Source organism: Apium graveolens, chromosome 3 (genome assembly GCF_009905375.1).
Source record: "Apium graveolens cultivar Ventura chromosome 3, ASM990537v1, whole genome shotgun sequence".
NCBI lineage: Eukaryota > Viridiplantae > Streptophyta > Magnoliopsida > Apiales > Apiaceae > Apium > Apium graveolens.
In genome coordinates this window covers 141,960,359-141,974,187 of record NC_133649.1, presented here as the reverse complement: position 1 = coordinate 141,974,187, position 13,829 = coordinate 141,960,359, and the positions used below count along the sequence as shown (strand labels likewise).

The 13,829-nt window shown below is 36.9% G+C and overlaps 1 non-coding gene across 1 annotated transcript; it reads left to right on the top strand.

Moving 5' to 3' along the window:
* Positions 1 to 10,521: 10,521 nt before the first annotated feature.
* Positions 10,522 to 10,628, top strand: LOC141715471 (small nucleolar RNA R71). Its single transcript, XR_012572233.1, has one exon. It is a non-coding gene; the product is annotated as a small nucleolar RNA R71 (small nucleolar RNA).
* Positions 10,629 to 13,829: the final 3,201 nt, after the last annotated feature.

The window sequence follows — 13,829 nt, the reverse complement described above, 5'->3', positions numbered from 1 at the left end:
ATTAACAGGAGATACAGATGGTGTGATGACCTTTTTAGAAACAGCTTCCTTAGATGGAGTTGATGGAGAAGAAGGAACTTTAGCAAATTCCTTTTCTTGTGAGATCAGAGATTCCTGATCCCCTTCCTTAGCTGCTTCCTCTTCATCATCTGAAACTGGCCTATTTGCCCTCTGTTTCTTGTATCTCTTTGTAGATTTGGATTCCTTGGGAGTTTCAGGAACAGTCATTCTTCTAAGCCTCTTGAGAAGCCTAGATCCCCCAATTCCAGAATCCTTCTGAGAAGTCACTTTCTAAGCTTCTTTAATAACAGGTTCTGAAGAAGGAACCTGTTCCTCAGTATCAGATTTATCTCTCAAAGTAATCTTCCTTTTCTTCTGAAGTGTTTTAGGAACAGTCTTTGTCCTCTTTGGTTTGGAAGATGAAGGCTTCACAGTAGGTGCTGATGATGAGGGTTGAACTGTCTGTGAAGTGGAGAGATAGGATTTGATATATTGTCTGAGGTTTGGTTGAGTAGAATAAGTGGTAGGTGCTGATGGTTGTTGTGATTTTTGGGAGGTTGTTGTTGGTTGGACATCAGAATAAACAGATCTATAAGTATCAGGATCAACATTTACTAAGATCTGTTTTACAGACTGAGAAATCTGTAAAGGTCTAACCACTGATTTCTTAGTGTCAGCATTTACCAGGTCATTAAAGTAGCATTTTGTAACCTTAAAAGGTGGAGTTGAGGAACTGACTAATTGAGGTTCATCAGTACAAAAAGTATATATAAGTTGACAGAATCTAGCAAAGTAAACAACATTCCTATCCTCTGTCATCCTATCCCCAATAAAACCAATTATAGCAGTTGCAAAATCAAAATGAGTTTGGTTTATAACAGCATACCCGATGTGCTGACTCATAATTGGGATAGCATCAAAATTCGAACACTTGTTTCCAAAAGCTTTAGTGATGCAATCGAAGAAGAAGCTCCATTCTCTTCTGATATGAGCCCGTTTCAACTGCCCAAGTTTTGCCAAACTCTGTTCATACCCCAAATTGGCCATTAACTCCTGAAGAGCGGATTCCTCTGGAATTGAAAAAGTACATCCTTCTGGGAGATGTAGAGCCCTGCGTATTGTACCAGGAGTAACTGCATATGAAGAATCACCCACTTCGAAAACAATACTAGGAGTGCCATGTGTACCACCATTATCAAAGTGCCCAGTCCTCCAGAATGTCAGAACTTGTTGGCTCGAAAAGACTGAAGGCTGGGTCAATGCATACCCAATCTCATTGTGTGCAAGAAGATCTTGCACAAAATGCAATTCAGATGGAGCTTCAGCATGATCAAGAATTGCAGCATAGTTGTTTGGAACAAACTTAGCTCCATCAATGATTAAATCCTTAGGTGCCATGTGAAAAATTGAGATTTAAGCGTGCCTGTTAGGTGTTTGATAAAATGTCTGTATGAAAAACCAACGTGAGAAGAAGAAAGAGAGTAAAGCAAGTAGAGAAAAAGTATGAAAGGAAATAAAAGATTAAAAAAAATCTTCTCTCTGTCTTACTTATACCCTGAAAGAAAATGTTACCGTTGGACACCTGTCAGACATGCAGTAATAACGGAAAGTTACTGGGCTCGAGAAAACAGTAATCATTACTTACCCACTTGCCTTTTTTCAAGGAAAAACCGTTCCACTTACCCAGATATTCCATTAATCAAGGTGAAACAGTTTTAATTCAAAATTGAAACCGTTCCCACTTGTTTAATTATTTTCCACTGCAACATTAATATTCTGAAAATAAATCAAGTGAAAATGACCAAGATAAATCAGATAAGTAAGTATTGATAAAGGAAAATCAGAACTTAAATTAAAATAGAATTTATATGGTCATCAGAATATGAAAATTTATTAGGATTTAACAATGCATTAAAATATCTCAGAGACAAAATCTTGAAACAAAAACAAATTTCATTAATATATCAAGAGAATACATTTATAAAATTGAAATTACATCAGTACTTGTACAAGATTTCCCTAAGCTGCTAAACCTAACATCAACAGCCTTAGTCCTAGCTCAAGAAGCAGGGCAAGGCTAATGATGAAGAAAAACAGGAAGAAGAAAATAAATCATTTCTTCTTCCTACTCTCGACAAACAGAATGGCGAGTCGAATGATTCGCTCTTGCTGGCGGAGAGCTTCCAGCCTTTCCTCCTCCAATCGCTCCAGATGGCGATGGTAATCCATATAGAAGAACAGGAGGTGGGTGAGTACCTCCTGTGGGACAGAGTCCCATATCTCATCAGGAATGGCAGTGACATGCCATTCCTGTTACCAATCGGCACATCTTAGCTCCATATTGAATGTTTCGTAGTTCAAAAACATGTTGTATCTGACCATGGTGTTTTTGAAAGAAAAAGGATGAAGGTAAGATGAGTTTGTGAGAAAGGATTTGATGGGAAGGATGATGTGAAGTGGTTGCTTATATAGGCAAGAGAATGCTAGGAGACGCAAAGAAATTTAATGCTGACAGGTAGAATTAATTCTACCTCGTCTCCCCAGACTTGGAAAAAGAAAAACATTCATTGGAAAGAGAAAACATGGTTTAATGCGCACAAGAAGCAAGTAAAAGTTGACTGTTCAAGTACGAATACCATTAACCCTAACCATAGTGACTATTAATCTTCCACTTCAACATATTCTAGTTTGAACCGAGACTGTTATCAAATTTTATCCACAGATAAATCAAGTAAAGAATTAGACTGTAATATCAGAACTTAGACTTATATCAAAACTTAGCAGTCATCAGAACATAATTTCTTAACTCGAAAAAGGAATGCCTATCTTAGTAAGTCCTCATACAAGTTTTGAGTTATATTCTTCAGAACTTAATCATCAGAACATGCAACCAGAACTTGTCCTCAGAATTCGTGCAAAGTGACACAATGACTGTTTATCTAAAACAACATAGATCACCACAGTAATTTTCATCATTCATATGGAGTGACTAGTGTGTGCATTAAGCTAAATGTCAGACAAAGAGTAAAGTCTGATTCACTTCAGTACATCTTAGACATAAGGCATAACTAAAACTTTGCTAAAGAGCTGTCATTATTCTGTAACCTACTGTTGAATGAGTTCATGCTTGAGTCCACCTCAACTATTTTGTGCTAATTTTGTGCATCTTTTTAAATTCCATTTCACAGTGGCTTCTCAGTGTAAGTGAGTCACGACTGCTTATCAGAATTTATGCTATTATCAGAGTATTTCTCCAGTAATCATAGAGTGTGAAAAGTCACCAAGAAAATATTTTGCTTTTCTAATGCATATTTACTTAATACCAGCAATGCACTTGGGTCGTCCCTTCCACATTTTTACTCTAGATCTCAAAGGAGTACCTGATTTTATTCTTTGATCCTTTTGCTTTTTCTTTTGATAAGTGAGGTTTATCAGCACTTAGTGCATTCATCAGATTTACTAGTATCAAAACTTAACAGATGAGTAGCATTATTCTAATTTGTGACTTAGTAATAAGATAAACAAAGTAAACTCAACTAAGCTCAATTATCAGAATTTGCTTGTGTCAATAGATTTCCACAGAAATAATTACTTCTTACATGGGATCATTTGTTTATTGAAGACTACTAGGTCAGCATCTAGCACAGTTATCCTCATAGGATTGAATAGTTACTTAAACAGACATATCACTTATCAGAGTTTAGAAACATATATCAGACAACAGTCAATACTTAAACACATTTGTCAATTAAGCACAGAATACACAAATAGATTAAATTCTATAAATACTGATCATAAGGTCTGATATAACAGAACAAGACTAAGCAGATTTAGAGAAGGAACCTGAAACCATTCCAAGTTCATTTACCAATCTTGTAAAAGTGGCTTCACACAATGGTTTTGTAAAGATATCTGCTAGTTGTTGATCTGTTGGAACAAAGTGCAATTCCACTGTACCTTCATCCACATGTTCTCTTATGAAGTGGTACCTGATGCTGATGTGCTTTGTCATAGAGTGTTGAACTGGATTACCTGTCATAGCAATAGCACTTTGATTATCACAGTAAATAGGGATTTTGAAATATGTTAACCCATAATCCAGTAACTGATTCTTCATCCAAAGAATCTGTGCACAACAGCTTCCTGCATCAATATACTCTGCTTCTGCAGTTGATGTGGAAATTGACTTTTGTTTCTTGCTGAACCAAGAAACCAATCTGCCTCCAAGAAATTGGCAGCTTCCACTTGTGCTTTTCCTGTCAATTTTGCAACCTGCAAAATCTGCATCTGAGTAACCTATTAGTTTAAAATCTGATTCTCTAGGATACCACAATCCTAGATCAACTGTTCCTTTAAGATACTTAAAAATTCTTTTCACAGCTGTTAAGTGAGGTTCTCTTGGATCTACTTGAAATCTTGCACAAAGATAGGTAACATACATGATATCAGGTCTACTAGCAGTTAGATAGAGTAGAGAGCCAATCATACCTCTGTAATCAGTAATATCTACTGATTTACCAGTATCCTTATCCAGTTTTGTTGCAGTGGCCATGGGAGTGGATGCACTTGAACAATCTTGCATTCCAAATTTTTTCAGCAAATTTCTGGTATACTTAGTTTGACAAATAAAAGTGCCTTCTTCATTCTGCTTGACTTAAAGGCCCAGAAAATAGTTAAGTTCCCCCATCATACTCATCTGATACCTTGACTGCATTAGTTTGGCAAACTTCTTGCAAAGTCTGTCATTTGTAGACCCAAAAATGATATCATCAACATTAATCTGGACCAAAAGTAAGTCCTTTCCATGGTTGAGGTAGAACAGTATTTTGTCTATTGTTCCTCTGTTGAATCCACTTTCCAGAAGAAACTGAGCTAAAGTCTCATACCATGCTCTAGGAGCTTGCTTAAGTCCATAAAGTGCTTTATCAAGCCTGTAGACATAATCTGGATGTTTGGAGTCTACAAAGCCTGGAGGTTGTTCAACATATACTTCCTCCTCCAATTCTCCATTAAGAAAAGCACTTTTCACATCCATTTGAAAGACAGTAAACTTTTTGTGAGCAGCATAAGCCAAAAATATCCTTATGGCTTCTAACCTAGCAACTGGTGCAAATGTTTCATCATAATCAATTCCCTCCTGTTGAGAATATCTTTTTGCAACCAGCCTTGCCTTATTCCTTGTAATTATGCCATCACTGTCAGTTTTGTTTCTGAATACCCACTTTGTACCAACAACAGATCTATTCTTTGGTCTTGGCACTAGGGTTTAGACTTTGTTTCTTTCAAATTCATTTAACTCTTCCTGCATTGCTTGCACCCAATCAGCATCTTGAAGAGCTTCTTCCACTTTCTTTGGCTCAGTCTGAGAGATAAAAGAATTGTAAAGACATTCGTTTGAAGTACCTGTTCTAGTTCTGACACCTGCATCAGGATTTCCAATTATCAAATCAGGTGTATGTGATTTTGTCCACTTCCTTGCAGATGGAAGGTTTTCTCTAGAACTGGATGCTCCCCCATGATCCATGCTGTCTTTATTTTCATTTTCTGATGCTCCCCCTGAAACTATGCTCTCTGAGTTGGATTCTTCAGAATTTAGATTTTCAGCACTTTCAGAACTTGGCTTATCAGAACTTGACGAATCAGAACTTGAAGATCCAGACGTATGTTCTGATGTTTCTTGAGATGTGGTAAGATCTTGAGTATGCTCCCCCTGCACAGGTGCATCTTCCTTTGGCGTAGTCACCACAGTTTCAATAACATCAGAGTTTAATCCATCAGAATTTACAGTATCAGGACTTAGACTGTCAGGATTTTCAGTATCAGAATTTGAGTCTTCATTTTCAAATCTCAGCTGATCATGGTCAATAAAATCTTCAAGACCAGTAATCTTCTTGTCATCAAAGGAGACATTGATAGATTCCATGATCACTTTTGTTCTCAAATTATAGACTCTGAAGGCTTTTGTGGAAAGTGGATATCCAACAAAGATTCCTTCATCAGCTTTTAGCTCAAACTTGGATAGCTGTTCAGGATGAGTCTTGAGAACAAAACACTTGCATCCAAATACATGAAAGTACTTCAGATTTGGCTTCTTTTTCTTCACCATCTCATATGGTGTTTTTCCTTGCTTGTTAATGAGTGTTGCATTTTGAGTAAAACAAGTAGTCTGCACAGCTTCAGCCCAGAAATAGGTTGGAAGCTTTGCTTTTCAAGCATTGTACGTGCAGCTTCAATGAGAGTTCTATTCTTCCTTTCAACAACTCCATTTTGCTGTGGAGTTCCAGGAGCAGAAAATTCCTGCTTTATTCCATGGTTTTTGCAGAACTCTTCCATTATCAAATTCTTGAACTCAGTGCCATTATTACTCCTTAAGGTTTTCACAGAATATTTGACCAATTTATCCAGATGTTTGACATGATCAATCAAGATAGATGCAGTTTCACTTTTTGTGTGCAAGAAATACACCCATGTGTATCTAGTGAACTCATCCACTATGACCAATGCATATTTCTTCTTTGCAATAGACATGACATTTACTGGACCAAATAGATCAACATGTAGTAGATGATTAGGCTCAAGAATTGATGATTCAGTCTTGCTCTTGAATGAAGATTTTCTTTGTTTGGCTTTCTGACAAGAGTCACAAAGGCCATCAGGAGCAAATACTGACTTTGTCAGTCTTCTTACAAGATCTTTCTTGACCAGTTCATTTATATTGTTGAAATTTAAATGAGAGAGTTTCTTGTGCCAATTCCAGCTTTCTTCAATTGATGCTCTACTCATCAGACAGATTGCAGAACCATCAGTACTTGTTGAAAGCTTAGCTTCATAAATGTTACCACGCCTGTATCCTTTCAGAACAACTTTGCCTTTTGATTTACTCACAACTTCACAGTGTTCTTCAAAGAAATCAACATGATAACCTCTGTCACAGATTTGACTTATACTCAACAGATTGTGTTTAAGTCCTGAGACCAGAGCTACTTCTTTAATGATGACATTCCCAAGATTAATATTGCCATATCCCAATGTTTTTCCAATGTTGCCATCTCCAAAAGAAACACTTGGGCCAACTTTCTCCACAAAGTCTGATAGTAGGGCCTTATTTCCAGTCATATGTCCTGAACATCCACTGTCCATAACTAGAATATTTTTCCTGTTGCCCTGCAATCACAATGACCACTAATTATTAGTTTTAAGGACCCAGACTTGCTTGGATCCTTTGGCCTTATTAAGTTTGTTAACATGTGCAGCGGATTTAGCATCAGAGTTTATGTTAACATTTTTCTTATCAGAACTTACACTATCAGACTTTGAATTAGAATTTACACTAGAAGGAACAATGGAAACTTTCTTCAAAGAAGGTTTTAATTGATAATAATCATAGTACAAACTGATATTTCTTAGAAGTATAAATGGAATGCCATAAACTACCACAGTGAAAACAAGGATTTTGTGGTTTATATCTAACAGACTGACTCTTAACACCTGATTTTAAAGGTAAGAAGTTAATGTTCTTATTCTTCCTGCAAAAAGAATCCAGATGGTTAGAACTTCCACAGTTATGACATGTTTTCCTAGGAGCATCAGGAACAGGTTTATAATCATTGCTTTTATTCACACCTTCCTTTCCATTCCTATTTTTCCTAGGTGATTTTACCTTGTTTGCATTCTTAACATCTTTTAGCTTATGCTTAAGCTGCTTCTTAGTCATTAAGCCTATGTTTACTTCAACTATCTTTTCCTGTTTTAGTTTGTCAGAAGTTAATCCCTCTCTAACTTCTGATTTATCATTATCAGACTTTTCAGTTACAAACTTAACAGGTTTTAACTTTGGCTTTTTCTTAACAACAGGCTTAATTTCTACAGTTCCTTTATCATTCTTATCCTCTCCATAACCTAAGCCCTCTTTCCAATTTTCACTACTTAGCAAATTTTGAGTTGTTCTGCCAGAGTTAGTCCAAGTCCTAATTATCTCTCTTTCCTTTTCTAACTCAGTTTTTAGAGATTCATTCATTTTTAGCACTTCATACCTAACATAAAGAGCATCATCTCTATCCTTCTGAGTTTGATGGAACATAACTAACTCTTTTTCTAAGAAATCATTTCTTTTCTTAAAAGCAAGATTTTCAGAAGTTAATCTTTCACATGTTAAAGTTTGATCTCTATAACTAACAAACATGGTTTTAAGATATCTTCTCAACTCATTAATATCATCAGTATGAAAATCATAAGTAGTCTGAGGTACCTTTGTTTCAGCAGCTTCAGAACTGCTCTCAGCACTTTCTTTATCAGCATTTGCCATCAATGCGTAGTTCTCCTCACTTTCAGAGTCTGAGGTGTCTGTCCAGCTTTTCTGCTTTGTGATAAGAGCCTTGCCTTTGTCACCCTTTACCTTCTTGCAATCAGGTGATATGTGGCCTTTCTCACCACAGTTATAGCATTTGACATTGGTATAATCTCCTCTATCAGACTTTCCTCCTCTGCCTTCAGATCTTCTGAAATTCTTCTTATCAGAACTTATGCCTTTCCTGGAAAACTTCTTTCCCTTCCTGAACTTCCTGTATGCAATCTTTGTGATCCCTTTCACCATAAGAGCACACAGCTTCATCATCTCCTCATCAGCATCAGTCTCAGGCAAGCTTTCAGAATCTGAGTCATTATCACTTTCATAACTTGATGACTCAGTATCAGACTTTGTGAAAAGAGCTTTACCCTTGTCTTTCCTTGAGGTAGCTGCCTTGGGGGATTCTTCTTCAGCCTTAAGAGCAACTGTTCTTGACTTTCCTCCTTTTCTCTTGCTTCTTTGTTCCATCTCAAGTTCATGAGTCTTGAGCATTCCATAAATTTCATCAAGAGTTGTTTCATCAAGATTGTAATTGTCTTTTATTGTTGTTGCCTTCAAATCCCAACATTCAGGAAGAGCTAACAGGAATTTAAGGTTTGAATCTTCAAGATCATACTCCTTATTAACCAGTGACAGATCATTCAAGAGTTTGACAAATCTATCATATAAATCAGTCAATGATTCATTAGCCTTTGAATCAAAGTGTTCATACTCTTGAGTGAGTATTGTCTTCCTGTTCTTTTTAATCGTATCAGTTCCCTGACATCTTGTTTCTAGAGCATCCCATATCTCTTTAGCAGTCTTGCAGTTAATTACCCTGTTTGACATTACATTATCAATGGCACTATGCAGTAAGTGTCGTACCTTAGCATCCTTAGCAATTGATGCGATATCTTCAGCAGTATAATCACTCTTTTCCTTTGGTACGGTTTTTGCTGCTTCACCTGCAACTGCAACATCGAGCTTGGTTGGTTTGTGAGGCCCTTCCTTGATTCTATCAAGATATTCTGGATCTGTAGCTTCCAGAAACATGGTCATCCTCACCTTCCATATGGCATATTCAGATGGTCTCAGTATGGGAACTCTAATGGTTTCATACCGACTTTGAATTTGTGTCTTTGGAGGTTCTTCAGTTTTGGTAGGCTTAGTTGGAGTTTCTGTGTCAGACATGATTGTGTTTGGATCTTTAACTGTATGTGTGTTAACAGATAGGCTCTGATACCACTTGTTAGGTCACACACTATAGAGGGGGTGAATACAGTGTATAATACAATCAAATCGAACTTTAATATCTTGAGTAACAGAAAACAAACTTTATTGAAATAATAAACTCTGTTACAGTATGGAACTGTTACCTCTCAGTGATGAACAAATATCACGAGAGCTGCTAGGGTTACAATGAATAATCTTCTCGAATATGATAACACTTATAGTGTAAACCCTATGTCTGTGTTTATATACTACACAGTTACAAGATAATCGCTAATTGATATGGAATATAATTCTGCTTCCTAAAATATATCAATTAGATATCTTTTCTTCCAAGTATTCCATTCTTCACGAAACTCCTTCTTCATGCATATCTCTTCTTATGTTTATCTCGATCTTCTTTCCTTTAATCAGCTACTTTCCTTATCTGATCGTCCTTCAGCACTTAAGTTCTGATATCCAACTTCTGATGATTATCTCCTGATAATATAAGTACTGATATCCTTAAGTCCTGACTTCCAGTATAAGTACTGATTCCCAGTTAAGTACTGATTTGTCCTGTTAAGTAAGATCTGAAAACTAAACATAAATCATATTAGCCATGACATTATCAAATATATCTAACCAGAGAATACTGATCCGTAGCATGAGAACCTGCACAAAGCTCACAGACCATAGCTATCTGATTTACCCCATAGGTGGCTAGAGAGTCGACCTTCATAGACAGCGCTTGGAGCTGTGCTACAATAGCTGTAGCTGCATCGACTTTCAGAATACCTGCTACCTTCCCAGGCATCATCCTTTGAGTTGGGTTTTGATGCTCATTTGCAACCATAGTCTCAATAAGATTATAAGCCTCAGTATAGCTTTTGGCCTACAAGGCGCCTCTAGCTGCTGCATCGAGCATGGGACGAGATTGGGCCCCCAAACCATTATAGAAACCAGTGATCACCATCCAATCAGGCATTCCATGATGTGGACACTTTCTCAACATCTCCTTATAGCGCTCCCAAGCTTCGCACATAGATTCTGTAGGTTGCTGTGCAAACAGAGTAAGAGCACTCCTCATAGCAACAGTCTTCGCCATTGGATAAAACTTCACCAGAAACGTTTGCGCAAGATCTTGCCAAGTAGTGATATACCCAGCTGGTTCAGAATGTAAGCAGTCCTTAGCTTTATCCCTTAGTGAGAATGGGAAAAGCCTCAGCTTGATAGCCTCATCAGTCACACCATTATATTTGAAAGTACTGCAGATCTCGACAAAATTCCTTATGTGCATGTTGGGGTCTTCAGTCGCAGCACCTCCGAAAGAAACAGAATTCTGCACCATCTGAATAGTGCCCGGCTTGATTTCGAAGGTGTTAGCCTGAATGACCGGGTGAAGAATGCTGGACTGAATGTCATCAATTTTGGGCCGAAAAAAGTCCATAAGAGTTGGATCTGCCGGAACTAAATGATCACCCATGCTTACTGGCTCTTTCTGCTCACTTCCTGAATCCGAATCTTTAAAATCTATCTTCTCCGGAATATCAAGAACTTCGTCTGTCTCCTCAGCCGTATCTAAAGTCCTCTTGCGAGCACGAGAATGAGTTTGCATAAATGCTCGCTAAAGTACCTGAAACACAACCGGAAACAATAAGTAACACGTCTTAATCACTGAGTCCTAATGACCAATGATGGTAAGTACATAAACTAAACAAATACGTTGAGTCCCCGGCAGCGGCGCCAAAAACTTGTTAGGGCAAAAACACGCGCTAATAACACACGTAAGTATACGCGTTCACAAGTAATATAGAATACTTTCTAGTTCGTTCCCACAGAGACTCAGACTAATTATGTTCAATTAAACTCACTCACCAATGTATGATTACTTCTCAATATTAAGACAATAACACTTAGATTTGATTAACTAATTATTAACTACAATTAACTATGAGAATTAAGCACTTAATTAACACTTGAATTAACAATATTAAAACACTCATGAGATCACAACTTCATTACTACTTCCTTTAATAGCTATTGTTATTACCCTTAGCATGCAACAATGATGATATTAATCGAATAACACGAAACTGATAAAAGCCAACATTCATTGTACTAATACCATTCTACCAAGCATCCACAATTAAGATAGAAGTTGAATATGCATCAATTATGTTGAGTCCCTATATGTCTACAGAAACTGACAACATAACAATTTAAGCACAAGTTATTCCTTTTGATTACACAGGGCAAGTAAAATGGTTAGAGTTACCCACTAATCATCCATACTCTTACATGAACCTATGCTAGCATGACAAGTTCTAAATCTCAAGATCCACCTTCTCTTCACAAGAGATTAACACCCTATCTTATATGTTCGTGACGCACATAAGACGAATACCAATACTAGATATCATACAATCATCACACACTAAGGTATTAAACAACTAACTAAAGAATTCCATAGTAAATCCGTTACGACCCCATGATCACGATTAGCCCATGATAGCATTCATCGTCATCAAGGGTTCATATGAAAACATGATAATAACACACGAGAATAATAACTAAAACTACTTATATTAAACCAGAGTACGTCACAAGAGTAAATAGGTTCAAAGTAAAGAAAACTAGCATCCAACGTTACAACGAAATAAAGAATCACAAGAAAATATGCTTCCTCTTCATTGTGGTGTGCTAAAACAGTCTTCTTCCTTATCTCCTCGCTCTTTGATTAATACTACGATTCAACCTTTGTGAAATATCTCTGAAATCTACTTATATAGGAGTCCTATAAAGCCCAGCTAACTCAGAAGTTGGAAGTCAAATAGAAATAGGAGTCTAAAATATTAATTCTGAAAATCTGACTCTGCGCGGCCGCTCAGCATTCCTGAGCGGGCGCTCAGCTTCCTGAGCGGTCGCTCAACAGAGCTGAGTGGGCGCTCAGCTTCCTGAGCGGTCGCTCAACAGAGCTGAGTGGGCGCTCAGCCCCCTACTGGAAACTGATCAGTTTTTCTCCCGTTTCTTCGCTGCAATCTGCTCCTATCTTCCCACTTGCAATGCTAAACACATGCCAAGGCTTATTATTGATGAAATCTCCTCCGAAATGTAATTAATACCCTGAAATGCACAAATACTAGAAAAACGCATCAAATACACAAAATACTTGATTTCAAGACACCAATTCAAGCTATTATAAGACATTCTAAGTGGTATAAAATGCCACTTATCAGTTACCCCCGCCTAGGAGGCATATTATTGAACACGGGGAGAAATTCCACCTCTTGGGTATTGGTTGAGCTTTAACTTACTTCATTTTATTTCTGTTTTTTCTTTTAATAAGAAAAGAGTACCTTCATTCGATCATAAATCGTAAGCGTGGGTTACCCCCGCCTAGGAGATGGTATTGTAACGACGGTTAGGAATGACGCTACCTGGGCGTTGTTGTAGGGATGGCAAATTAATCCGATCCGACAGATATCCGATCTGAAACCTGAAGTTTTGGATATACTGAACCCGAAGTTTTGGATTTGGATTTGGATTTCAACTATACCGAACCGATACCCGATCTGAAATTCAAAATCCAATCCAAACCCGATCCAAACCCGAAACCCGATTAAAACCCGACATATTTATTATAGATTATATGTAATATTTTATATGTAGTACATATAATATACATATTTTTCTTGTATTATTTGAGTATAGTAGATTTTATCAAGATTGTCAACACTTATTTAGTGAATTATAACTTTTTATTTCAAAATCAGCTTTTATTATGTAAGATGTACTTTATATATATTTATAAAAAAATAATTTATGATAAAATACTAAATATTATGTTATTAACTTATTTTAGATATTACTCACAGTGTTAACCCGTGCAATATATTGTGTTTAACTACTTATTAGTTAATGTATTTTAATTTTAATTATCATATAAATGTGATTAATAGTGTTTTATGTATAAATAATATTAAATTTGGCTACATTGTTGAACTGTGTTCCATTATCGGTGACCAGGAACGAGGGATTCTATATCTGCATATAATGTTTTCCCACAGGAATTATGAAACTTGCTTGGTTGTGATCTTGGCTAAAGGTCTAGCTTCAATTCACTTAGTAAAATAATCTATAGCTACAATCAGGAACTTCCTTTGTGCAGTGGCCATGGGAAAAGTCCCGAGTATATCCACTCCCCACATGGCAGAGGGAATGGGTGAATTGATGGAAGTCAGGATCTCAGGGGGCTTTCAAATAATCAGTGCATGTTTCTGACAACAATCAC